Source organism: Meriones unguiculatus, chromosome 1, assembly GCF_030254825.1.
Source record: "Meriones unguiculatus strain TT.TT164.6M chromosome 1, Bangor_MerUng_6.1, whole genome shotgun sequence".
NCBI classification, from domain to species: Eukaryota; Metazoa; Chordata; class Mammalia; order Rodentia; family Muridae; genus Meriones; species Meriones unguiculatus.
Genome location: NC_083349.1, coordinates 42,775,533 through 42,801,527, shown reverse-complemented (window position 1 = coordinate 42,801,527; position 25,995 = coordinate 42,775,533). Strand labels below are relative to the sequence as shown.

General features: G+C 40.8%; 1 non-coding gene and 1 pseudogene across 1 annotated transcript; one reads left to right on the top strand and one right to left on the bottom strand.

Annotated features, from left to right (window-relative positions):
• Nucleotides 1-2,923: 2,923 nt before the first annotated feature.
• On the bottom strand, nt 2,924-6,894 carry LOC110540904 (alpha-enolase-like; annotated as a pseudogene).
• A 16,501-nt stretch (nt 6,895-23,395) lies between these two features.
• LOC132651530 (small nucleolar RNA SNORA33) lies at nt 23,396-23,526 on the top strand. The gene has a single exon (XR_009589153.1). It is a non-coding gene; the product is annotated as a small nucleolar RNA SNORA33 (small nucleolar RNA).
• Nucleotides 23,527-25,995: the final 2,469 nt, after the last annotated feature.

Below are 25,995 nucleotides of genomic sequence, written 5' to 3'. Positions count from 1 at the left end.
TCAGTCTTAGACTTTAGCTTTGGCCCCAGATAAACCAAGAAATGAAATGTGCCTTGGGAAAAGTGAATAGCTTGGGCAAGCACAGGCAAATTACAGATATTCTGCATCAGCTAACAGGTGGGTAACAAAACCCTCCCCAGCCTCTCTCTTCCTCAGGACAACATCATCCATCTCCTACACTCCTTCTACCTTCTTTGAACCCAGTATATTTGTCCTCGTCCAAAATGTCAAGGTTAAATTTTGATATATTATTCTCCTTCTAAACTAGTCTTTTGCCTATTCAATTTCTTTTTACTTTGGTTCTTTTTAAACAGACAACTATTAATTTTGTGTATATACATCTACCTGTATATGCACGTGAGTGCAGTGCCCATAGAGGCCAGAAGAGGGCATCAGATATTCTGGAACTGGAGTTACAGCTGGTTGTGAGCCACCCAGTGAGGGTCCCGGTAACTAAAACTGGTTAAGCAGTACACTTTCTTAACCAATTTTTCCAGTCCCCCCCCTTTAAAAAAAATCATTGTGCAGCCCTCTCCCTCCTAGTTCAGCCTAGATTCAAACCCATTCTGCAAGCTCTATCTTTCCATGCCTCCCAGTGAAGCAAACTCCTATCTGGCTGGGGAAAGCACAGCAGGTGACCTGAAGGGAAAGCTTCCCACTAACCCAGCTGTGAGTCCTGAGTAAGTCCTAATAAAGACTTTTCAAACTGAGTATAAGACAGATACTTTAGTGATGGGGATTCACCACTGTGATTAATGGAAATTGTTTGCCACAGCTTTCCCAACACTCTCCCCCGCAACACACACATACACACACACATACACACACACACACACACACACACACACACATACACATACACACACACACATGGAGCCACTGCCAAAGGACATTATTCTTCACTTTTATTCAAATAAATACTTGATAGGAGAAATCCAAATTTTTAGTATATGCTAAAATGACAATCCACTACCCTGACAAAATACAAGGTCTTTTGACCTGAAGTAAGTTACTGCCTCAGCTTTGAATATCATTCTTATTTCTATTTTCTTGATTATTAAATTGTAAAAAAGAAAAAAAAATTTAAACATTTCTTTATCAAATGAAGCCTTTTGATAGGATATGACTCCTATGTGCTCATTTTAAGAGAAAATAGAAACCTAATGTGGTCAAGATTATGCTGTCTTGGGGACCACTGAAGCAAACTAGCTCCCAAGTGGGTAAGATGGTAGGAAGACATGAAATTATTAGCACTCATTCTTCTCTGGGAGTATATGCTGGGCAATGATCTCTCTAACAAGCAAGGCCTTCAAGGGTCAAAGTATGTGCTCTGTCTTCAAATACTGACATCTTCAGAACTAGGAGATAAACAGGGTATTAAAGTAAAAAAAAAAAAATCTGAGGTGACAGACACCGTGACTGCCTCACTGGAACTTCAAAGTACGTGTAAAGCATGCTTTAAAATTCTTATTCATTAAAGGCATGAAAGAATTGCATTTCAGAGGGATACATTATAATAATGAGTGATGGGTGGAATTTCCCATGCCATGTTAGGTCAACAGGTCATACAGATGGCTAGATAACTACCCATGAGACCTTGGACTTGTGTCTGGTACCAATCTGAATAATTCAGAGGGAGAAGATCCGTACCTCTTTGACAATAGAGTGGAGAATTGCTATAGCTTCCAGCTCAGCCCATATACCAGACCCTGCGCCCAAAAGGATGAAAGCAGATTGACCCCTGGAGCACACAGGAGTCTTGTGGAAGAAACAAAACCTGTCCATGAAAATGAGTCATCTGAAAAGACCATGGGAGCCCCACAAGAGACGGACAGCCTGCAGCAGCGCCTAAGACAGCAATGTGGGGCAAGGACTAAATGGAGCTAGGAAGTCCAAATTGCATTCCTATTAGGGTTTGAGATCCTATTAAAAGAGAGACTTTTAAACTCTTCTCAGGACAAAGAGCATAATGAGTCTTGGCTCACGACTAGGAACATTCTGCTCTTATTACCTTCCTTCCCCTGTCCCTCCATCTCCGCCTCTGAAGCTTTAATCTGCTGCTATTAGAATCATCGCACAGGACAAGAATGAAGTGGTATCAATATCCAGGTGGTTGAAAGGGATCGAGGGAAGGCCCACACCCTTCCTCTCTGTCTTTTGACTACTCAAAAATCCCAGCACCGGAAGAGAAAAATTAGAATCTGCATGAAACTTTCCAAGCTCTAACTGAGGTACAGAATCAGGCATTTCTGTGAGCTTGAGCCTCCTGGTTTTAGTACCATGGCCAAACTAAGCAGGCACAAAAAAGAGGCCACTAAATGTGGACCATTGACTTTGTATAAATGAAAATCAAAAGGCCTTTGTGAGGGAAAATAAGCAAATAATTAGACTGTTATTATGAAGAGGTCTATAAGTTTCAGGAAGTTTTTTTCTTTATGTTTTTTTTTTTTGTTTTAGATGGAAAAGATGTGGTTAGTTTCTAAGTTTACTTCAAACAGAGGAAAGAAACTTCAGGGTTGAGGATAGAAAATTGGTGAGACAGGTTTTAAAAGAGGCTCAAAGTAGATTCTTTTGAGCGGGGAGGTACTGCAACTTTTATTTTGCACGTAGAACCATTGATGGTGGTGGTGGTGGTTCGGGATGTTCTTGCCTGTGGCCACCCTAAAGGTTACACTTGAGTTATGAGGGCTGCAGACACCAGTGGGGAAATGAGAATTCAGAAACAGTGATTCAGAGCAATCACATGATGATAAAGCTGGAGTTCCCAGCAGGGCTGTAGGTGGTCAGGAGTGACTTCGGGAGTCTGCAGCAGCAGTGTCATAGGAAGGGCAAGCATGGGGCAGCCTTGAACCACCCCAAGGACAACAGGGACAGGGAGGAGGATCTAAGCAGCTGGTGGCTCCAGGGATCTCCTGCCCATGCTTTACTTAGTCAGGGGGTTCCTGAAGGACATGCTAGCAAAGTGGGCCTTGCTGTCTGTCCAGCTCTTCCTCGATTCTTAGGATCTGTCTGTACTTGGCCTGGTGCTCAGATCTGCAAGGGGCACCTGTCTTGATCTGCCCAGTGCAGAGTCCCACCACCAGGCCAGCGGTGAAAGTGTCCTTAGTCTCCCCAGAGCGACAGGACATCATACAGGACACCATGACATCCAGCCATTTGACTGGGCCAGCTTACATGCCTGCAGAGACTCAGTCACAGAGCCCATCTGGTTCAATTTGAGCAGGAGGCAGTTGCAGGACCTTCTCGCCCTCGGCCTTGGCAATCCATTTAGGATCAGCCACTGTGACATCATCTCCAACCACCTGGATGCCTGCACTAGCTGTGAACTTCAGCCAAGCTTCCCAGTTGTCCTGGTCAAAGGGGTCTTTGATGGATACCAGTGGATAACCCTGGTGGAAGGACTTGTACAGGTCAGCTGGCTGGTCGTGTGTGATGTACCTGCTGCAGTCATCAGGAGAGTTGCATCCCAGGTCATACTTGCCAGACCTATAGAACTCAGCGTAGCCACGTCCATGCGGATGACAACCTGCTCCGTGGAGCCAGCAATTGTGGTTTTCAGGAGCTCCAGCACTTCTTTGTTCTGCAGGATCTTAAGTGCAAATCAGCCCTCATAAGCCACATTGGTGGCATCCTTCCCATATTTCTGCTTGATGAGAGTCTTCAGGTTGTGGTAAACCAATGAGCATGGCTTCCTATGGCTTCCTGGAAACAGGACCATCTCCACAGGGAAGATCATGAATTCCTGCATGGCCAGCTTGTGGGCAGCAGGAGAACTACCATTGATCACCTCGAAAGCTGAGACCAGCAGGATAACTTCACAGTTGCCAGCCACGTCAGTGATGTGATGGAAAAGGGGCAACCCCCTTTTCCAAAGTAGCAGCTTTGCAGACAGCCAGGGACACACTCCCAGGATGGCATTTGCACCAAATTTAGATTTTCAGTTTCATCCATCTCCATCAATGGCTTATCGGTCTTCTCTTGCTCCACAACAATCAGTTTCTTGCAGGTGCAATAGTTTTACTGATGTGCTCAACAGCATTTGAGACACCCTTGTCTTATCACTGTCATGGAATTGTAGGGCCTCATAGATGCCAGTAGAGGCACAGCGGGCCGCTACAGTGCAGAAGATACCTTTTGCTGGGTAGAGATTAACCTCAACAATGGGATTATCATGACAGTCAAAGATCCCTCTGGCCTGTATCTTGAAAGTAGATGCAGTGACTGTCTGGCCATCGGATTGTTGGGCAGGAAAGGGGTTTTTGCAGACCCTGCAGAGGGCATGAAGGAAAGGCGTGTATGCACCCCTGTACCTGAGCTGCTCTCTCAAAGTAGATTTTAAAAGGGAAGAAGAAGTTAATTTTGGCAATGGAGCATGATATTGTCTTCTGAGATTGGAGCTGAATAGCTGAGGATAGATGATAAAATAAGGTCAATTTGGAATTTGATGAAAAAAAAATGAGGGAGTCGTAATGCCAAGAAGATGTTTTATTCTGGTTCTACTAAAAGAACAATTAAGCACTGGGTCTGACACAACAGTTCTTAGAATCATTGTCAGATGCCTGCAAGATCCTCTAGTTTATCTTCCTAGCCCCATGATTCCAACCCTTCTAACCCCATCTTTTTCTCTCTTCTTCCTATTACCACAGCTTTGGAGTATAAGTACTAAGAATATAAGAACATGTATTAATCAAAGTATGTCCAGAGAAACATTCCAGAAAAAAATGAGATTTGTAGTAGAATGCCCACACACTGAGTTCTTTGATATAGATCATCAAAATCGAGGTAAATAGGTATCATGGAAGAGAGATGAGGCTGTTAAAACCTGCAAAAAAGAAAAGTGCTCTTACATACACCACGGTCAAGAATCATCCCAAGTTTAACTGAGATAGTGTTATTATGAACTTGACAGTATCTAGAGTTATCTAGGGAACAAGGTGCTGAGCATTCCTGTGTGGGATTATCTAGATGAGGTTAACTGTAGTGGGAAAACTTATATTCACTGTAGGCAACATCATTCCTCTAGCTGGGGTGGTGGAGTGACTAGAAAAGTGAAATTGGGCTGAGGGCCAGCACCTGCTGCTCTCTGCTTCTTGAGGTTAGCTGGAATGTGACTAGTTGTCTTAACTTCTTGCCACAGTGACCTTCCCTCCACGACAAACTACCCTCAAAACTGTGAGCCAAAATAAATCCTCTTTTCCTGAAGTTACTTATGCCAGGAATTTTTTTGTTGTTGTTTTTTGGCAGCAGCAAGATAAGTAACTAATACATATAGATGAAATACTGCCTCTTTAGCCCTCATAAGCCACATTGGAATGGCATACTTATACGTGGAAGCTGGAAGATGGAGACTAACTAACTAAATCAACCTAAACAATTGTTGAGTCTACTGTCACGCATATGGCCGCTGATGCTAAGTCAACCATTTTCGCTAAATAGCATGGCATTTCAGTATCAGCTGAACAATACATGTCACTCTATTGCTTTATGGTTGCTTCTAACACACGTAGGAGTGAAATGGCCGGATGCATTGGAAGCAGGCCAGTCATTACTAGTACTCCCAACCCCGCTTCTTCCATGTTTGGTATATAATCTTTTGAACTCATTAGAAGGCTCATTGAGATTAGTCCAAGAACAAGGAACTGGCAGTTTCTGTTGAATAGTGAGAAGGTGCTTTCTGTTCCTAAGATGACTTCTCAGCGCCACATCTTCTTGCAGAGGAGAAGCACTCTGCCTTCACATGACAGTCTGTGGAAGGACAAGTGAGCTGAGCACCGGATGAAGGATTTTAATCTCACTCACAAGGGAAGAAAGTTTTGCGATCAAGATGTCCCTGGATCTTAGTCTGGGTTCCCCCTGGTTCCCTGGTCCTTGAGTTCTCTGTCAAATGAACAACAGAGGGTGGTGCTGAAGATATGCAGTGGTTCTGACAAGCTGGAGTAGAGTATATGCTCATGCAACGGGAGCAGATTATGGCCAGTAACTACTGTCCTGGTCTTTGGTGCGGGTGGGCTTTCTATGATTATCAATGGGAACTCTATGTGATGGTGAAGAACCAGTCTACCTCCATTTCAGGCTTAAAAGCCATCTTATAGTTCAGACAAAGTAGGGTCATTCCTGATTATGATTAAACCTTTGCTTCTCACGGGTTAGGCTATGCCCTACTTGTAATCTCATCCACAAATGCTGCCTGTTCCAGGAATGGCAATCATGTCTTTGTTTCAAGACATTGTTTAAGCCCATCTTGCAACCTTAGCTTTATTTCAAAAGAATTGTTATGCTGCCTTGTTATGACTACTTTGATATGCCCATCTTGCAACCAAGTCTTTGTTTCAGGAGATTGATAGGACTAATTTGCCATAATGTTCTTTTCCTATAACCCCACCTATTTTGCTCACTGAAGTGCCCATTCGGAAGCCCCCTACTCTGAGCTATGAAAGCCCTGTCTCCTTCACATCCAATGGTGATCTCTCAAACATCACCTTAGAGGGAGGCAGCCTGTGTACACAAATAAAAAAAGCTTGTTTTAATTAATTGCTTTTTAAAATTAATTTGGCCATCATGATTTGTGTTGGTGGTCTTTCTCCTCCCATCTTTGGGATTAACAATGGCTCATACTGACTGTGAACTTGACAGACTCTAGAATCACCTATGAATCTTAGCCATGTCTGTGAAGAATTCTCTTCATTCAGTTAATTGAAGTGAGAAGATTCAGCTAAAATTTTAGGCAGTTACTGTTCTTTAAGACCAGGTCCTGGACTAAATAAAAAGGGATAGCAAGAACTATAATTAATAAAAATAAAATATTATAATTACAAAAAAGGGATAGCAAGATGACCACTGGCATTCATAACCATCTGCTTACTGGCTGCAGATATCTGTGGCCAGAAGCCCCATGCTACTGATATCATATCTTCTGCACCATGATGGATCAGACTGTGTGTCAACATAAACTCTTCCTTCCTGAATTTGCTGGGTTAGGCATTTTGTTGCAGTAATGGGAAAAGTTTCTTTACACTATGTATGGAACAAGCAGATTCTCCTGAGAGTCTTTGGGATTAGCTGGTTGATGGGCCTGTTTGGATTCATGCTTACAAGGAGGGACAATGGGATGTCTTTTTTTCTTTATTGGAAAGTCTTCTGCAGGATCGTAATCTTAGAGAGTTTAGAGTTCCTGTCGCCAGGTCTACTACTTCTCCACTAATGATCCCTTAGGCGGTTCAGGATGTGTTCAGGGTCAGAGACTTGACTCACATTCTCTTTTTCTCAGCAGTAATTAATGGTGCCTATTTTAGTCTTTTATTTCTTAGGCTGTTGCCTATGAGAGAGGAGTCTAGCTTCATGGTTCCCCAAGAATGCTATTATGCTATTATCTATCTAGCCACCTAACATAATTACCTTTCCGAGGATCCACTTATTAATATCTCCTTAATGGTTTTAAGTATTTACTTACTTACTTACTTAGTGAGGTTTAGGTTTGACAGTTTGGGACACTCTGTCACTAAATTAAATGTCAGGTTGGTCCTGACTTTCAGTCTCAGAACTTACATTTTGGAGAGGACACTTATAAACCTTCATATTCACCCTTAACACAAAAAGGGCTCTATGGGCATCACAATTCACCTGCTAAGCTTGAAGCTCATTTATACTAATTCTACTTTTTTAATATTCTTGATACACGAAAAACACCATTAGTTACTGGTGAGGAGGCGATCAATTGGATGTGATGTCTTTTCCTCACAAGCCAATGATGTCTCATTGAAAAGACAGACCTAAATCCAGCATGCATAAGGCAGACAGTAGGGGCTATACTAGGGTCCCTTTTCATGGATTCATGTGCATTCATTTAACTAATTTCTCAGATTTTTTTTTTCTCAAGGCATAAACTATGTTCATATTTTTAGAATTCCACTTTTAAAAATATGTACTTTGAACATATTATCAGCCTCTTTGTACAACAACATCCCTTTTTAAACAACTTTATCTTTTAGATCAATTTTAGGTCCCAGCTCATTTTAGGCACAGAAACTTCTCACATAGCATCACTGCACAAATGCACAACTCCCCTCCTATGAAATCCCCCACCAAAATGGTAGATTTGTTCCAATTGTAAATCTAGAATATATCATAACCACCTAAAAGCCACATCTCTGCCAGTACTTTTTATATCTTCTAGGACCAGAAATTTTGAAAAGACAAAGTTTCATATACATACAGACATACATACACCCATGTGTGTATATATATATATATATTTCCATTTGAGTAGATGAAAGTAACTAGTTATTATGGGCAGTTGACAGACCATGATTTCCATGATACTTTACTATGTCTAATTTAAAAATCTGCTTCATGCTCAGCCAGGTATCCCTTGCTAGACAAGTCTCTGGAATATAGACCCTCTATGCAAATTGTATTTCTTTGAGCTCCCAGGAAAAATCATTATAATTTTTTGACTGTTGTTGTGCTGTGCTCCACACTCAGTGAACTGTGGCAAGCCCAGACATGTTGATTTAAATGGATTTTGTTGCAATGTAACACTAGCTCTCTAACACCTGTTTGCATTTCCATAGAGACTCAATGGAAAGGAAGTGCTATTTTCATGCAGAACATGCAGAATAGGGTCCTGTTTTTTTTTGCTTCTGATTGAGGAGAGAGACGCAAATTCTCTTTAACTTCTCTGTAATTTGTTCATTCAGGTAATCTTTCATTCATCCATCAGGCTTCTAGCACCTGCTCAGTACCAGACCCTGTAGGTAGTCACCGGTATGCAAATTGACTAGTCCAGCAGGAGGGGACAAAACATATTAGCCAAGGATTTGCTTCTCCTGAAATTGATACTGGTGATGTTCATGACAGAAAGCCAGGTGTGCTTTTGCCAAGTGACTTACTTTGTTCTGGTCATATAATAAATGTCACATTAAGGGTGTGGATTCTGGAGCCATTTTGCCTATATTCAAAGGACAGATCTGTCAATTATGAACCATGTCAAAGTGATTGCATTTCTTATCTATAAGATGGGGACAACATCTAGTCAACGGATTTTGAAAAAGTTAATGCCTAGCAGATAATAAGCTTTCAATACACATGTGTTGGCTTTTATTCTGGTCTTTCTGCATTGAAACAGAATATTTGTGTATCTAAAACATTCCTCTCTCTTTCTCCCTCTCTTTCTGTGTGTGTGTTTACCGTTATGCCATACATCTTTGTATGGATGTATTTTGCTTATTCCTTGGAGCTGATAAGAATGAGGCATTTTATCCACTCCTTTGACACCTGCATCTCACTTCCAGTATTTCTAAATAAAGTCTAGGCAGAATCTTGATTTGAGATGGAAAGGCAACTGAACAGAGACAAAGAAATCCCCAAAAGGCTATCAGGACAGCCAGGTCAGAATCATAGCATGCCATGTATTATTATTCAAAGAAGCCTGAAAAATCCTTCTGTAAGGGTTCTTCAGTTCTCAAGTCATTCTAATGTCAGTAACCTGGTTAACTTGCTCGGGACACAGGTAAGACAACTGCCTTGATTCTCTGCATCCCACTTTCTGAGATGGTTTCATCCATGTTACCAGTTTAACTAGATTAAGAACCCTATAAAGATTAAGAACACATACCCTTGGGTGTTTCTGTCTGTGAAAGTGCTTCTAGAGTTGGGAAAGACTCATCTCAAAATTTTTTTGAGATTCCTGTACCCCCAGATTATTCAATATTATGTAAATTCACATTGCTCTCTGGTCAAACTGATAACAAGGATGAACCATCTCAGAGAGTGGGATGTTGTGATTCTGACCTGGCTGTCCTGAGAGTCACTCTGCAACCTACACGAAAGCTTTCATCTGTGTTTCTGACATACTACACTCATTCAAGCACCCTATGAGCTGGGGCCCAGAGAGACTGAAAGTGGCAAAAGAAGAATGTAGCCAAGTTTCTCAGGAAGAAAAACACAGCTGCCGTCCTTCCGCCCACCTCCAGAAAGACCAGCATCTGCCTTATGTCCCACTGTCCTGACAAACCCACACACTTCCTCCCTTTAAGTTGTTTATGGCAAGCATTTGGTCACAGCTAAGTAAGAAGTTGACTAATGCTGTTACATTGCCACTGGAAACTCCTTGAGTGAAAGGTATGTCCTTCTGGTCAAAATAATGGAATTTATTTCTTGGAGAGACACAGCATTGTCTCCTTTAAGAGTTAATTGTGTTGGCCAGTCAATCACCTGGGGAAGGGACAAGCCTCCAGGAAGGCTGAGTCACCTGAAGCCATGTTAAAGAGGTGGGGGAGATAACTGTTTTTTTGTTTGTTTGTTTGTTTGTTTTGTTTTGTTTTGTTTTTTATGAGATAATGCACTTTTCCTTTTTAGAAACCCTGTTCCTTGTGCAGTCAATACAGAGCCGCCATTAAGTGTTATATCCAAGTCTCACAAACCCCAAAGACCACCAAGGAACCAATTCTGATGCAAACACAATAGGGTCTTTATTACCAGCTGGAGCTAGAGACCACACTGTCACCTATGCAGTGGTTCTTGAGTGTAGAGACCAGAGGTTTTTATTCAGGGTTACAGCAAGGTTCGGGAAATTCCATCTTAGCAGTTACACAGTTGGGTGACATTCAGCAAGGGCAAGCTTGTTACAAAGGGATTGGCTAACTAACATAACTAACATTGAGTGAGCTATCTTCAGACCTCCGGAATGTTAGGCATTTCTGTGCCTTGAATGTTCTACTAGAAGGTTGGTGGGCTGCCCAGCAGAGATACCCCACTCTGAGATAAGATACCTCCTCATTCTGTGGTTACCTCCAGGCTGTTCCTTGGGCAGGGAATTTTATGGTCTTGTTCCTGGAATTGATGACCTATGGCCTAGTTCCTGGGACTGATGACTTCTTTTTTTTAGGGGGGCAGGGGTGGTCAGGCCTGGTCCTCTCAAAGTACCATTAGGTTCTGTCTGCTTCTGGGTCAGAAAGGCACAACTTAACCCCTTTCTTCTCTTGCACCTCATTCTTTCAGAAGCTGGCCAGAGCCCAAGCATGCTTTTTCCTCTACTTTAGGCTTTTGGCTGTTTCTTGGGAGGCGTGGGTGCTCTGTGGCTGCTTATCTGCAGTGTGATTGCTTACAAATGATGTCTTTTGCCCTTTCTTTTTCTCTGCTTCTCTCCTCCTGGCAGGTGCAAAGATTTACAGCTCGCCTACCCTGAGGACTTTCTTTTAAACTTTAGTAAAATTGTCCTTGAGCTTTCTTCTTGGTCTTCTCTTAAATTATTTTATTAACAAGACTAAACTCCAAAGCGGGTCCTAATTTCTCTGCTAGTGTGGTGTGGTAACTCTAGTGAAACTATCCAAAAGTTTCTGGTAACAATACACTAGCCAAACACTTAGCTAATAAACTCGGACTGGCCTAAAGGGAATAAGGGAAAACAGATAACTCACAGGTTAAATAGACCCATCAGAAATCTTTCTGCAGGTTAGCAGGAACGCGTGACCAGTTACAGACATCAAAGACACAGGGAGAGACCTGATTACTGCAAGAACTAGTTACTATGCAGGTTGACCTGGTTATGAGTAAAACAGACTCTGTGGAAGTCCCGTATAAGAGTTTGTGTCTGTGATAGCTGGCAAGATGGTACTGGCAGAGGCCCCCCCAACCCACCTGCCTACCTGGCACCAATGACGCTCTTCTTCCACCACTCTCTCATTTTTTACTGGCCTCATTGGATGCCCCAGAAATGGTCCTTCTGCACTTACCGGGGAGACTTACCTTAGCTGAAGTTTAAGTTCAGTCTCTAACAGAAGTCTCTGATTCTACGGTTAGGATCCTGGGGGAGGCTTTCCAGCTGCAGGGCAGATCAAGGTGTTGTCTCTCCAGATGTGCAGAGCAGAGCGTTGTTCTTGGTCTCCGCTTGTTCTCCAATGGGCATCATGAGGTTCTAGGACTGTGCCTAGTTATCTGAGTGAGTGATGCCACGAGGTTCTGGTGATCAGGGGCAAGCCTTAGGAGTGATGGGGATCCTGACTAAGCTATTTTTACATGTCTAAAAGGCATTTTTATATGCTCATTGCAATAATAAAATGGCATAGCAGATGCCTTTCTGAAGGAGAAATTAGGTTATAAACATGGCAGTGAACTAGGAGTTGAATGAAAAGAAGGTAGTAACAAATTAATCTTAATTTTCCTCATGGTCAAATGGAGAAAGATAACTGAGTGGTCCCCAGAACCCCTTATATCTTTAGCTTAGTGTCAATGTCCCTCCTCAAATTCACCAAAACTGTAATTCAATCCACATGTCCTTAAATTTTTGTTTTTATCTGTCCCCCATTTATACTGTCTCTAGTTACTAGGCCCCATTCAATCTCTGTACAAAGGAATTTGCTGACTCTTCAGTTTCTCCATTCTAATTGATACAGATGACTCCCCAATCACCATGAAACATAATTTAATAAAAATGAACATCATTCAACAATAACTATAAAAATGATGGTTAGAAGTTTTGTTACTCACTGTTTCCAGAGAGCAACCATGGGGCCTCAAGAAGCACCTCCCTCCCCTAGACCCTAGTTGTCTAATCTATAAAGCAGGGCTTCAGACTAGACTTATACTGTCTTAATTGGATGCTGAAACTGAGACTGAAATTAATTAAAATAAAATATAATTAAACATTAAAAGTTCACGTCCTTTGACACGCCAGACACATTGGAATTGTTTGGTGTCCGAATGTAGCTTGTGGCTCTAACCCAAGACAGCTTAAATATTCGAACATTCCCACCCTCGGTAGGTGACAAGCGCCACTGAGCCATTATGTTAGTCCTGAACGGATGAAGAATCTTAGTTTAGAGATGGAAACTGAAGCTCAGGGATGCCAAGATGACCTGCCCACGGTCATGAAGCACTCACAGTATGGTTCTTTCCAATCCTGAGATTTCCCCGTATATTATATTCCACAGTCGACCTTCTAGACAGAAGTACCTCCAACACCTGGGTGCTAAAGAGGCCACAGCTTCTCACTACCGCTCAGGGTCTCTGTGGAACCTCCGATACCAAGTGTGACAGACGGAGCAACAGTTACATCATTGAGCTCACAGTGCGGTTCAGAACAAACTTAAAAATGATCCATATTAAACAGTTTACAACTAAACCCAGAAGCAGCAGTGTATACTTTGGGAATATATCAAATATCATAAGATGGGGGTGATCTGAAAATTGGTCTTTAGACATATTTAAAGGTGTATTTAAAAGGGGGACTGGAGTGACGGCTCAGCACTGAAGCATATGTGCTGCTCTTCTCAGAAATCCAAATTCAGTTCCTAATACCTGTGTTGAGTGGCTTCTAGCCCTCTGCAGCTCCAGTTCTAGAGGATCTGATACCCTTTGCTTCCCTCTGTGGCCACAAATAAAGCACACAGCATACACCGACCGGGTGTATATGCATAAATAAAAATCGATTTTAATAAAAATTGATTTTAAATATTCCTTAGCAAAATTTTATGTGTATATAAGGCATAGGTTCACACTCACCCCTCAAAGTCCTCTCTTCTGCCCCTCTCATTGACCTTCTTCTTCCTATGGTCTCCCTCCTAACTCTCATGTTCCTCCTTTCTAAAACAAAACAAAAACATCAGACCAGGCTCCATGAAGGCAACCACAAGCCAAAACTTCTGGTATTGAGGACTGCAAAGGCATGTCAAATAAAGACTGTGATCCTTTGTATTCCTTTCATCCTTCAGCTCCCACAGTCCCCACTCTACTATGTTGCTTGAGCTTTGGAGGGGTGACATACGTGTCCATTGCAGATCTAGGCACTCAGTTGTCCCTTATTCTCAGTCCTCAGGACTCATAACCACTGCCCTCTGTCAAAAGAGGCCTATGTGACCCTAGCTTGCCTATAGATGATATAAGTATTTAGAAGGCAATTTGTCTGCATTTACATTTGCAAAACCATTAATAAATTCTCCCAAAGGTCCTGTGGTCTCCCTAGTTATAGTCTCTTGACAAGTTCAATACTGCCAGGCAAGTATTCACTCCTGTTGGTTCTGTCCCAAATCCAATCAGGAAGTAGATTGTTCCCCTTAATAACATTCGTGCCACTACTGTAACAGTGGGCATATCTTGGCAGGAAGTTCACTATTTTAGCACACAGGGTCTACAGATGGGCGTGGTTTTTAATGACCTCTCTCCCAGTAGCCTGTGTAGCAACTTCTGACACTATGAACTCTAGTCTGCAGGGAGGAAGGTTCCAGCTTAGCCTCAGCTTGGTTCCCTGTATCCTATATACACAGTGAGTGCTGATTTTATCAATAGATCCTTACTGTCGCATCCTGGTGGGCATCCAAGAGCAATGTCAATCACTTGCATTGTTTTTGTAGTCTCTGGGGGCTAACCAACAGTTCACAGGGAAGTATCTTGTACCTGGCACTGAAATTTTGGTTTGAAAACTGATGACTTCTGAGAGAAGTGTTAACCATTCATGATGAGTACTTCTCTTCTTGATCCTTAAAAAAACAAGACAAAACAAACAAACAAACGAAACCATAGCGTTTTTCCATGTGACCCTGGCAGTCCTGAAACTTGCTGAGTAGACTAGGCTAACTTTGAACATAGAGATCCACTTGCCTCTGCCTCCTAAGTGCTAGGCTTAAAGGTATATACCACATGTCTAGAGCCCTTTAAAAAACATATGAAACATGTGGGTTTCTCTTTGGCTCCATCATACATCTTTAGTTTTGTTGGCCATCCCTGTTCCAGTTACCCTGCCTCCATCTCCCTTTAAACCTCTCCACTGCTACTGTTTCCTCCTTCCACCTTCATATTACATGAGTGTTGTTATCTTCCTTTTGCCTCTTCCCCAAAGCTCTATTGGTTTCATTCTTGCTTCCTGTCCTCTATGGATACTCACTCTAACTTAAACAAAGCTATATAAAAATACTTAGTCTAAGATCCACATATGATGGAGAATGTACAGCATTTGTCTTTGGGGGACTGGGTTAGATTACTTCATTTAGTCTAATATTTCCCAGCTCCATCCATTCTGTAAATTTAATAATTTAATCTTTATTTACTTCCGATTAGAATTCCGCTCTGTAAATAGAAAGTTTTCATTATTCATTCATCGGTTAATGGACTAGGCTGATCTCACCTCCTAGCTGTTGTGAACAGGGCACAGATGAGGATGTGTGTGCCATTATCTTTATCACAGAGTACAGAGTCAATGACTTCTTTTCATTAACTGTTATTTGCCTCTCTGTTCTAGCTTCATTATGTCACTGGGATAAAAATACTCTAACCAAAAGCAACTAAGAACTTACTTGGCTTAAATTTACATATTGCTGTGAGAAGTCAGGGCAGGAATTCAAGGCAACAACCTGAAGCAGGAACCACAGGGGAATGCTGTTTTCTCGCTTTCTCGTGGGCTCATGCTTATCTAGCTTTCTTACATAACCCAGGACTATGTGTCTACGGAATGGTGTTGTCCCCAGGAGACACCTATGTGTCTGAGGTCTGAGGCCTCCTGCATCTCAACAATCAAGAAAACAATCAAAGCAACCAACAGGCAAGACATAGGCTTGCTTGCAGATCAATCTGACCTAGGCAATTCTTCAATCCTGGCTGAATCAAGTTGACAAAGCTAACTAGGATGCGTTCTAAGCCGAGTGGATGCTTCATTTCGATAAATAGAGGATAACATAAAAATCATTTTTTATTATCTTATGCTAACATATATTACTTAGATACATGTAGATCATATAGTCCCTATTCTAAAACTCTTCCCTCTGAGTGACTCATTTGTCAGTTGTTGTTCTTGACCAATTTTTTCTGTGTATTCTCACCACAGCGTTAGTGCAGCTGAAATACTTTCTATCAGAATTCTCAAATATCTGGTTTGATAGACAGATGTTTTTCAATTTCGGTTTCTTGGTATTTACCCGAAATGTTTAATGTTGATATATGAAGTTGGAACCACACATGAGGCAGATGGTCTCTGAACATTATTTATTAAATGAATACATGGATATATTCTCAAAAATACGATGCACCTAGGCAGTGAGGAGGTATATTGGGAAATCATTAAGAGAATTACTGTAGAGCAGGAAAAGAATGTAAAGTTCAAAATCCTGTTGTAAACCGAAAGGAGACGTTGCAACCGGATTGGCAAAGCAAGTCTTGTAAATAATAAAAGGGGTAATCAAAAGCAGTTGTCAATCTAGACTTGATACAAGAATTTACTCATTTCTTTGTCTGTCCCATGTTTGTGTGTACTGTGGGCCTTCCTATGGTCTACTCCTCTGGTTCTACAAATGATGAGATGAAGTGATATGCTCAGGCCCCCTTTCCTCCATCTGGATGTTTCTTGCACTACTTTCCTTGGGACAAATAAAGAAGCAAATGGCTGGCCCCTGAATTTAAGGACTTAGATTTCAGTTGAAATAGTCAGCTATGAAGAACACAGCAATCCCGCTGGAAGCTCCAAATAGGGGCTGCCGGTAATATGGTATGTGCTGCCTCTAAGCTCCACTCTGACAACCTTGTGGTTGACAACCAAGACTGAAGCAATTCCTATGACATTCTCTGGCCATATCATTGTCAAGAAGAGGCCCCCTCTTCATTGACAGTAGACAGTATACCGAGTTTCACCAACATTTATAAGATCAACTGAATATTTTTGTTTTGTAACCTCAGAGCAAAGAAAGTTGAGAAGAGGCTCAAGTGGATTTTCTCCCACAAGAATTGCAGCAGCCCCAGTTCATGAATAAACATGATACCATTTCATTCAGAGCTGAATCTGACCCATCTTTGTACGGATACTTTTTGTATCAGAATACAAAAGACTATGCTGATGCTCTTTTCTCCAAGACCTGTCCCTCAAAGAGTTCCTGTTCTCTCACAAGGGTGGGTAGAGCATCTAACCTTGTGGAGCAGAAGCCTCTGTTCCAACAAAAAAGACACAGGTAGCCTAGAGCAGGGAAAGCAGGCCCTGGCCTAACTGTACTCCTGAGAGCTGCTTTGCTATAGTGAACTTGAGAAAATAATTTTTCTTAATCACTGGCATTCTCAAATACCTTTGGTTCCAAATTATTGTTCTGCCTCAGAAACTCCATTTGCTTGATGTCAAGAGTCTGTGATTTAAGTCTGTAAACTCACTGGGATTCAGAGCGAGGGCACTTGCTCTTCAATCCTGCCAGCCTCTATATCCTGGCACATGTGCATTCATAATGACAAACCGACAGTGTTTCTGTGCATCTCTGTGATCCTTCAGTGCGATGGGAAAGCCAATCTGAGCTCTGCGCTCTAAATCACATTTGGAATAGGAACATTTACTTGGCCAATCTTGTTTCTTTCACCATTCCCTCTTGGAGGAAAGTAAGCCACTCAACTAAATTACAAATCCCTGTCTTGTGTAAATACACTGCTTGTGCCATGGACTAGCTAATGTTGACAGGGTTCAGCAAAGGGGCAAATATATGTTAAAATAAAAGGAACAGAACCCATCAGGAACTACTTAAAAATAGTCTTAAAGACCAACTCCCTTATAGGTTTTAATAAGTATAAAATGTCCCCTGATCATCTTAGAGCATTCCACCCATCAATAGCATGCCAATTTTAGGAAGCAAGAGAATTGATACTTGAGAATAGTGAGAGCTGATGGGTTTGACTCCTAGATAGAGGCTATATAACCCAACACCCAGAAGCCCAGCAACCTTTTAAGAATACCCATCACTCAATCAGAAATGATTTTGTGTTTGCTTTATATGATTCCAAAGCATCGGGAGACAACAAAACTCCAATATTGAAGAGCTCAGGACATGGATATGGGTGAAGGTCTAAATTACTTTGCTTGCTGGTTATGTACTTAGGGACTTGCTCTAAAATATAAAACCAACATCTAGCACCACCCCGAGGTCCAGAAATCACCAAGCCTCACAGTGAGCAAAACAACAGAGAGATCATTGAGCTTATTCCCTTTTCAAACAACAAAGAAAGTGTCTTAAATAGAAGATGACATCTAGCTAAACAGCCATACAGTGTTAGTTGATTTATGCCAATTAACAGGATCCTTTAATTTCTTTACTTTTGCAATGCAATATCTTACAGTAATTAGTCTCACTGCTAAGAACATCTTTTATGTAGCCAGTCATTGCGGAATATTTTAAAGGCCATTCTATATGACTGTTACCAATTCAAGCAACTGTTATTTTCTTTGACCCATGACCTATTCGTAACAGCAAATAAGAACTGTAGTTTTCTCTAGAAGAATTTCTTGAAGCATGTTCCATTTAACTACTTTACCAATGGGTGCTAAGGTACTGATGGTGTGCTCAACTGTTTTTCTTTCTCCCTGCGTGCAGATAGAGATGTGTGTGCCATCTCGTTATCTAAAAAAAAAAAAAAAAAGCACACCTTGAAACAAAGACACATGCAATAATTTAAACTTAAAGTCAAGAAAGTTGAAAACAGGAGAAAGTAAAATAAAATGGGGAAGAAACAGATATCCTGTCATCAATAAATACGAGGTTAAAATCAACCCCATGATTAACTGTAAGCTTCCTGGCAATTTAGGTGAAAAGAAACTGTTTGCAACAATCGGGGCAGTGGGGAGAACAATATTCATTTATTAAGAGAATGCTAAGGGTTATCTCAGTATTTAGTGGCAAAATCATTTAAACAAGAGCTTACAGAGTATTTTACAACAACCTTTGAAGCAAAGGTAGAACTAAGTTTCTTCAGAGTAGAAATTTTTTTACAAGCACCTAATGTCTCATTTGATGTGGTACATCTGTTACATAGTGCTAGAAGCCAGAGAAACAAGGATAAAGAGAAAGCGAACATCCCCACACAGCTAGAGAACTTCACCCAGGATGAGTAGAAAGAGATTCAAGAATGCGAAGCTGGGAAATATGGCAGATGGGCTGCGCCAAATTAACTTTAACTGTGTTAGAAAAGACAAAAGAACCCATGTTGGTCAGAGAGATTGGTGTAAAATTCAGAGAAGAAAACGTAGACAATTTAAATGAGCTGACCTGTTGGACCCAGAAAAATAGAAAGGCAATGTGACAAACAAGGCCTAGGAGCCAATAGTTGACAAAGCATAATCAGAAAAAAAAAATTAGAAGAACTGAAAATACAAGGAAGTCAGGGTAGAAACAGAAATTCTATGAACCAGTTTCATGTTCAGCATCTCTTCCAAACTCTCAGAGTCAAGGAACTGTTCCTACCTCTTCTAGGCACAGATGTCCCAGGTTGAAAGAAAACAATCCATACTTTGTCAAAGGCTGGTAAAGAGCCTTGTGTACCCTTTCCGGTTATAAGGGTTAAAATCAAGAACTGCTATGGGAAACTTGGGCCTATCAGTTGTCTTTCCAGTCATGGCTGCAATTGCTTGGCTCCTTAGAACATTGACAAACCAGGGTAAGTTTGGAGAGAAATGGCTGAACCAGGGGATTGTCACACTGAGTAGTCACTGAACAAAATGGCTAGGTTCACAAAGATCATCCTCATGCATGCTAATATCAGAGACAGCTAGTGCCTGCCCAGAGAACTAGTACCCATTCTTAAATCTAAATGAACAGTTGAGGATCACAAGACATTCACAGGAAACATCTTGATGAAAAACAAACTATAGTTAAAAGAAATACAAGCAGTTTGAAGAAAAATAAGCAGTGTGTGGGACAGGAGCAAACAGCAAATACCATGATCTCAGATTGTGGAAAGAAGAGAGGGCAAGGGTGGCATAAATGACAAATGCATGAAGGTCTAAAGAGTTCTGTGTGTGTGTGTGTGTGTGTGTGTATGTATGTTTAAGGTAGAGTTCACAGAGCTCATAAAATTCCTTTATTATATCCTTTATTTAGGATAAAGACTTGAGGGAATTTCCTCAGGAATCTGGGGGAACAACACACAGAGAGGGCAAGCTAAAGAGGAAAAAAATCTAAGGAATCAAGAGGGCTAGTGTCCTATGAAAATGATGAGATCCAGAATGGGAAAATACAGGAGACTAGAGAAAGAAACCTATTGTGGAATTTTCATAGATTTGAAGAGCATGAAATTCAGAAATCAAGACAACAGAATAAGCTCCACAGTGGCCACGTAAGAAGAAAGATGACTCAGGTTTTAACACTTTGAGCCAGCAGAACTGAGAACAAGAAAAAGGTCTTCGAAGCTTCTAGAAATAGTATCTTAAACTGTAGACAAGGACTGAGCCATCTGAATGGAGCAGACTCTTCGGTCAGACACTGAAGAAAGTTTAGAGTCATATTGCCAAGATTCCAGTTGCCATTATAGAATCCCACAAATGGCCAAAAAAGCCATCAGGAACGTAAATGATATGCCCGTCCTGGGGAAGAGTGTCAACATTATTCTCAGTGAGATACTGGACAAGTTGCTGCCCTGAATGATGCTGCAAAACTAAGGAAAAAAACCACAGGCTCTGAACAGCAGAGAAACAAACATCTCCACTGAGGCGAAGCTGAGGATCTCCGTAAGAGAGCCCGAGGGCAGCTGTAGAGAAGACTTAAAGAAACCCCAGCCTTCCCAGGAGCAGAAAGACAGAGGTGTTGGCAGAATGCCTTCAAAACAAACACATGTGGAGTTGGGTAGATGGTTCAGCAGGTAGGAGCACTTTCTGAGCAAACATGAGGATCCAAGTTCAAATCCCCAGCATGCTTGTAAAAGGTTGGGTATGGCAGGGCATGCACCCATAACATCGGGACTGAGGGGGTGGGAGAGGAGGAGTAGGAGAACGTAGAAAGAAGGATCACTGGGGCTTTCTGGTTGCTGGGCGAGATCCAGTTTCAAGGAGAGATCCCGCCTCTAGGACTCTTGTTTGCCCCTGTATTTTAGCGATTGTGAACAATGCTATCAGCAAGGTTGTGAGAGTTTTCCTTGGAAGTTCTCTTTTCAATCATTTGCATATAGAGTCAGAAAAGGAATTGGATGCAATAGGACTGAATATTTTTTAAAAAATTACATAGCTCAGTTGTTGACTTTATTAAGTATTTTGAAGGACAGCCATGTAGCTTTCCCTAAGAGCTATGACAATCTACATTCCATGAGTTTCTCCACTTCTACCAATGTTTATTGCATAGTTTTTTGACAATTAGCTGAGGGGATACACCATGTGGCTTAATTTGCATAGCTTTGAGATTTAGTGACATCACCGTCTTGTCATTTTGATGCCAGTTGGCCACTGTGAAATCATTTGCAGTACATGCTCAAGTCCTCAGCCTTTCTTTAAGTCGAATTATTTGGTTTTTATTGTTGGTCACCTGCAGAAGCTTTGTTAATGCTTTGGACATGATGTCTTAGCACACCTGTGTGGATGGAAATATTTTTCCCCCATTTTGGGGGCTGTCTTTTTAGTCTCTTGATTGTGTCCTTCAATCACAGGAGCTTTGAGTTTGAAGCAGTCTAATGTATGTACCTTTGCTATTGTTGCCTGCATTTTAGAGCATCTTATCCAAGGACACAATGGCAGATCTAATGTCATGAAGTCTCCCTTCATTCCTTTCTAAGGATTTCATAGTTTCAGTGCTTATATGTATATATAAAACCTTAAAGTGGGTCAAATATATATATATATCTTAGGGTGGATCAAAGAGATAAAGAGAATTATATACATGTATATATAATTTAAACTTATATACACTCATATATACAATATACTTTTTGTGTGATGTGTTTGGGTGTTTTGTAGGTGTTTTTGCCTGCATGTCTGTCTGTGCACCAAGTACGTCTCTGGTGCCCACAGAAGCCAGAAGAGAGCATCAGATTCCCTGGAACTGGAATTACAGTCAAGAGCTGTTTTGTAGGTGCTAGCAGTCAAATCTGGTTCCTCTCTAAGAACAGCAAATGCTCTTAAGCACCAAGCCATCTCTCCATCACCCTGTAGTTACTTTTATATATCTACTTTGATTAAAATGCTTATTCTGCTTACATTTAAATGCTTACTATTACTATTTTGCTAATTGATTTGTTGACTTCTGTGTGCCTGCCTTGTATGTATTTTCTGTCCCTCATTTTCTCTTTTTCTTCTTTTTTTTATGTGCATATGATCATTTCTCATGATGGGCTTTGATTCCCTCCTCACAGATTCTGTATGTCTTTATTCTGTGGTTACCATGGGGATTACATGCAATGTCCTCCAGTTACAACAATCCTCTGTAAACTGCTAACACACCAATCATGTATAAAATGATATTTCTTTGTCATTCTACTCTCTCTGTCACATTATTCATTTGTATGCATTTGAGCCACATGTTACCATTAACAAATATTTACATTTTTATGATTTTTCCTTATAAGGTACAGCAAAGATGAAAATCTTAATATGTTCTAGACATAATATCCAGTGACATGACCGTGAAGCAACTGACCTCAAGAAGGAGATACTAGAAATGACCCCAACCTGAAAACAATGGCCACTTGACAGACTGCTGTTGATTTGGTGAGAATCATAACTTTGTAGTTTTGTTGATAAGTATTTCCTCAAACTCTCATTCCAGATCTGGTGACAGAAAATTACAGCTTGTCAGAGAACGAGAACAAAGCTAGCATTGTCACAGATATGGGGTATTTTAGGAAGGTAAGGATGGAAGAGTTGAGTATGAACTCAGTCCAAATATCCACCTGACTGATAAACTGCACACACACACACACACACACACACACACACACACACACGTATGTATATATACATACATGCAGTTTGAATGTAAAACCTGTTAAAGCCCTTGGGAAGGTGGGATAAGAACACTTGCAACAAAGCCTAACAACCTAGGCTATATCCCCAAGACCTACATGATAAATCAAGAAAACCAGCGTCCACAAGTAATCATCTGCATACCCCTCTCTCCCTCCCACCCACCCCCACACATGTACAATTTCCCTCCAGAGGGAAATCTTTGGGCTGAAGATTTTTAGAGGGAGCCCCAAAAGCAAAGATACAACAGAGAGAGGAAGCACCAAATTCTTATTATAAGTACTCTCACATTCTCAGTTCAGTGCTAAATGTTGCTGGCACAAGAAAGATAACCAGGAAACCATGCTTAAAAAAAAAAAAGCATGTTAAGGACCAGAAATGTGGCTCATTAGTTAAGTGTTCATCTAGCATACACAAAGCTCTGTGTTCTATCCCTAGCATTTTATAAACCAGCATTCTGGTAGTGGAAGCAGGAAGATCGGAAGTTCAAGGTCATTTTTGGGCTAAATAGCCAGTTCTCGGGTAGCCTGGGCTACATAAAATTTTATCTAGGCAAAAAGAAAGAAAGAAAGAAAGAAAGAAAGAAAGAAAGAAAGAAAGAAAGAAAGAAAGAAAGAAAGAAAGAAAGAAAGAAAGGGAAAAGAAGCCTGAAAACTCTCGCACGTGGTAATTCAGATGCTGTAATTTTAGTCCAGAGATGATGACAGTACACTAGAAGTTAAACCAGCCAATTAATCTGCCTTATCTCATTGGCTTCTGCAGAAATTTAGAAAGGGCTGGCAATAATGATGCCATGTTACGAGCCTTAAGGACAGCTGCAGTCTTTAAGGTCCCTGAAAATGGCTACAGTATTGTCATGCTGGGTAGCAGTAAGACTGGATTAGTTACAAGAACTTAATACAAGACTTAATTTGAGTATACTAGAAGTTTCAGAGATTACTGTAGAAACCAGAATCATCATAGTGTAGTATTTGTAACTTTCCGCTTTCAACCAAAGTTCACTAGAGAGGCAAAGAAACATCAATGAGTGTCCCTCCACCACTGAAAAAGCCACCAATAGAAACATCAAGTAAACCCTTCAGACCAGCGGTTCTCAACCTGGAAAATTACCCAAGCTGAAAAACAAAGAGGCTAAAACATTTAAAGCATGTATGTTTATTTTTAAAAGAAAGAAAGTGGAAAAGCCAGAGACACTTGCAGGAAGGTAAAATGTTCTCCATTGCACAGCACTCCTGTGTGGAGCAGAATAAAAAGGCATAAAAACACTGGAAGAAAAAAAAATGTCTGAAAACATTGTCTGCACTCAAGTGTTTATGGCAGGCTTATTCACAAAACCCACCAAAGTCAGACACAATCAAGGCCTCTTTCAACATGCAAATAATATGAACACAGTTGAGTATATCTATAGCACGGAATATGATTTAGGAGCTCAAAAGAGAGCTACAGAGTCAATAGGTAGTCTGAAATGGACTTTGTAAGAATGAAGTCTGGGGAGACTCCCCTGTGGATTATTCCAGAATAACATCCGGGGAAAGACGCAGGACAATGAAAAGAAGAGCCATTCCCAGGACCTTGGGTATAGACCGAAGAGTGAATATGCACCAGGGGTTATTTTTAGGGGAATTATTTTGTGTGGGATTGTATCAGTATGATCTGTTAAAAACTTGTAGAGCTGCACATGAAAGTGGATGTAAATGCCCATTTTGGATTTCAGTTAACAGGTATATTTGTTCATTAATTGTAACAATGAACTGTACTAATGTAAGATGTTAATCACACAAAATGATTGAAGAGAGAAAGTGAGATGGAACTCTATATTGTCTGCTCTACTTTTCTGTTCAATAAAGATAAGTGGATCAATTAACATAATAAATTAACTATTATAATAAATTAACTACTAAACTTCTTCAGAAGCACCTCAGGTTTGATGAAGGATGATACAGACTGTTCAGTAATGCAGAATTGTCTCAGTCATCGAGTGTTCTCATTGTGTGTGTTGGACTGAGGAGAGACAACTTAAAAAAAAACCTGTGAGTTGGATACTTAAAAATGGAGAGTGGAAACCACTAGGAAATTAATTCATTTTAAAATTCAAGAATCTAAGAGGAAATATTTGACAAGTTAATGAATGTGTCCTTTCTCTTTCCCACAAGCTAGCGCAACTCAAATCTGCAATATGTGCTTGCTATCTGTGCTTCTGTGTGTCACGAACCAGAGAATGGCAAGGCCTTCTGACTCCATGACTGGGAGTGGGGTGTGAAGGGCCTCTCTAAGACCTGGGTGGTGTGGGCCACAAGGGCCAGTGTGTAGAACAGTGTATGTAACGGGAGTCCTGACCAGGGGTCAAGACAGGGAAGGTTGGCAGGGTACCAAACCCTTGCTTCCAACTAATTAGGCTTTGGATTTGAAACTGAATATATGTGTGTACTATTTTGATTAGAAGAGATGAAAACCTATAGAACTCAACAGCATTATGCTTTGGCTCTACCCAATCTACTGCAAATTTAACAGTCCTCATGTCAAGGCCGGTCCTTTTCAATAGGTCATTACCAACTTTTCTTCTTGGATGTGGTCCTCCCTATTGATCATTCAAAGAATGTGTCAGTCCAAATAAAAGAGCCTCTAGCAAGGCCCACAGATATCTGTGATCTGGTAGGTGTCTGTGTTCTCTAGATTTTTTTTTATTTCAAATCACACTCTTCTTGCTATTGATCACACTGAGTCTTAACACAGATCCATGAAAGCTGGAATCACTTGTGGCACACAATAGGCCCTTGAACATTAGCTGGTAAGGGAATCTGTAAATATTTAATTAAACTAATGCTGATCCCAGGTGAATTAATGAAGTCCAGAAAAAAAAAAACGGAAGAAAAAGGTGATGGAGCCAAATAATAGCATTACATGTTCATGATGAAGAAAAAAAGAAGGATGCTACTGAGGAAGACCCTGTAAGACATCGTCCCTAGGCCTCACCTTCCCTCACCCCTGTTCCTCAGCCTTGAAGAACACTCATGCAGTAGAGGGTCAAAGAACTCAACACAATTATAAAATAAATATAGATAATTATTTAAAATTAGAGCTATACCAAATGCAAGTAATGAAACTAATTATTCTCTAGATTGATGAAAAATAACAGTTTTTTTCAACTGTTGAAATTTGCTGTTCAGGATTGAACACATTCATAAATAAATGTAGTTATGTTAGACATCATCCTAATGTATATTTCTCACTTTATGTTTTTTTTCTAACCACTTGTTACAGCTTAGCTTGAATTTATTTTATATGAAGGAAATGATGTCAAATAAAAAGCAAACTAAAGT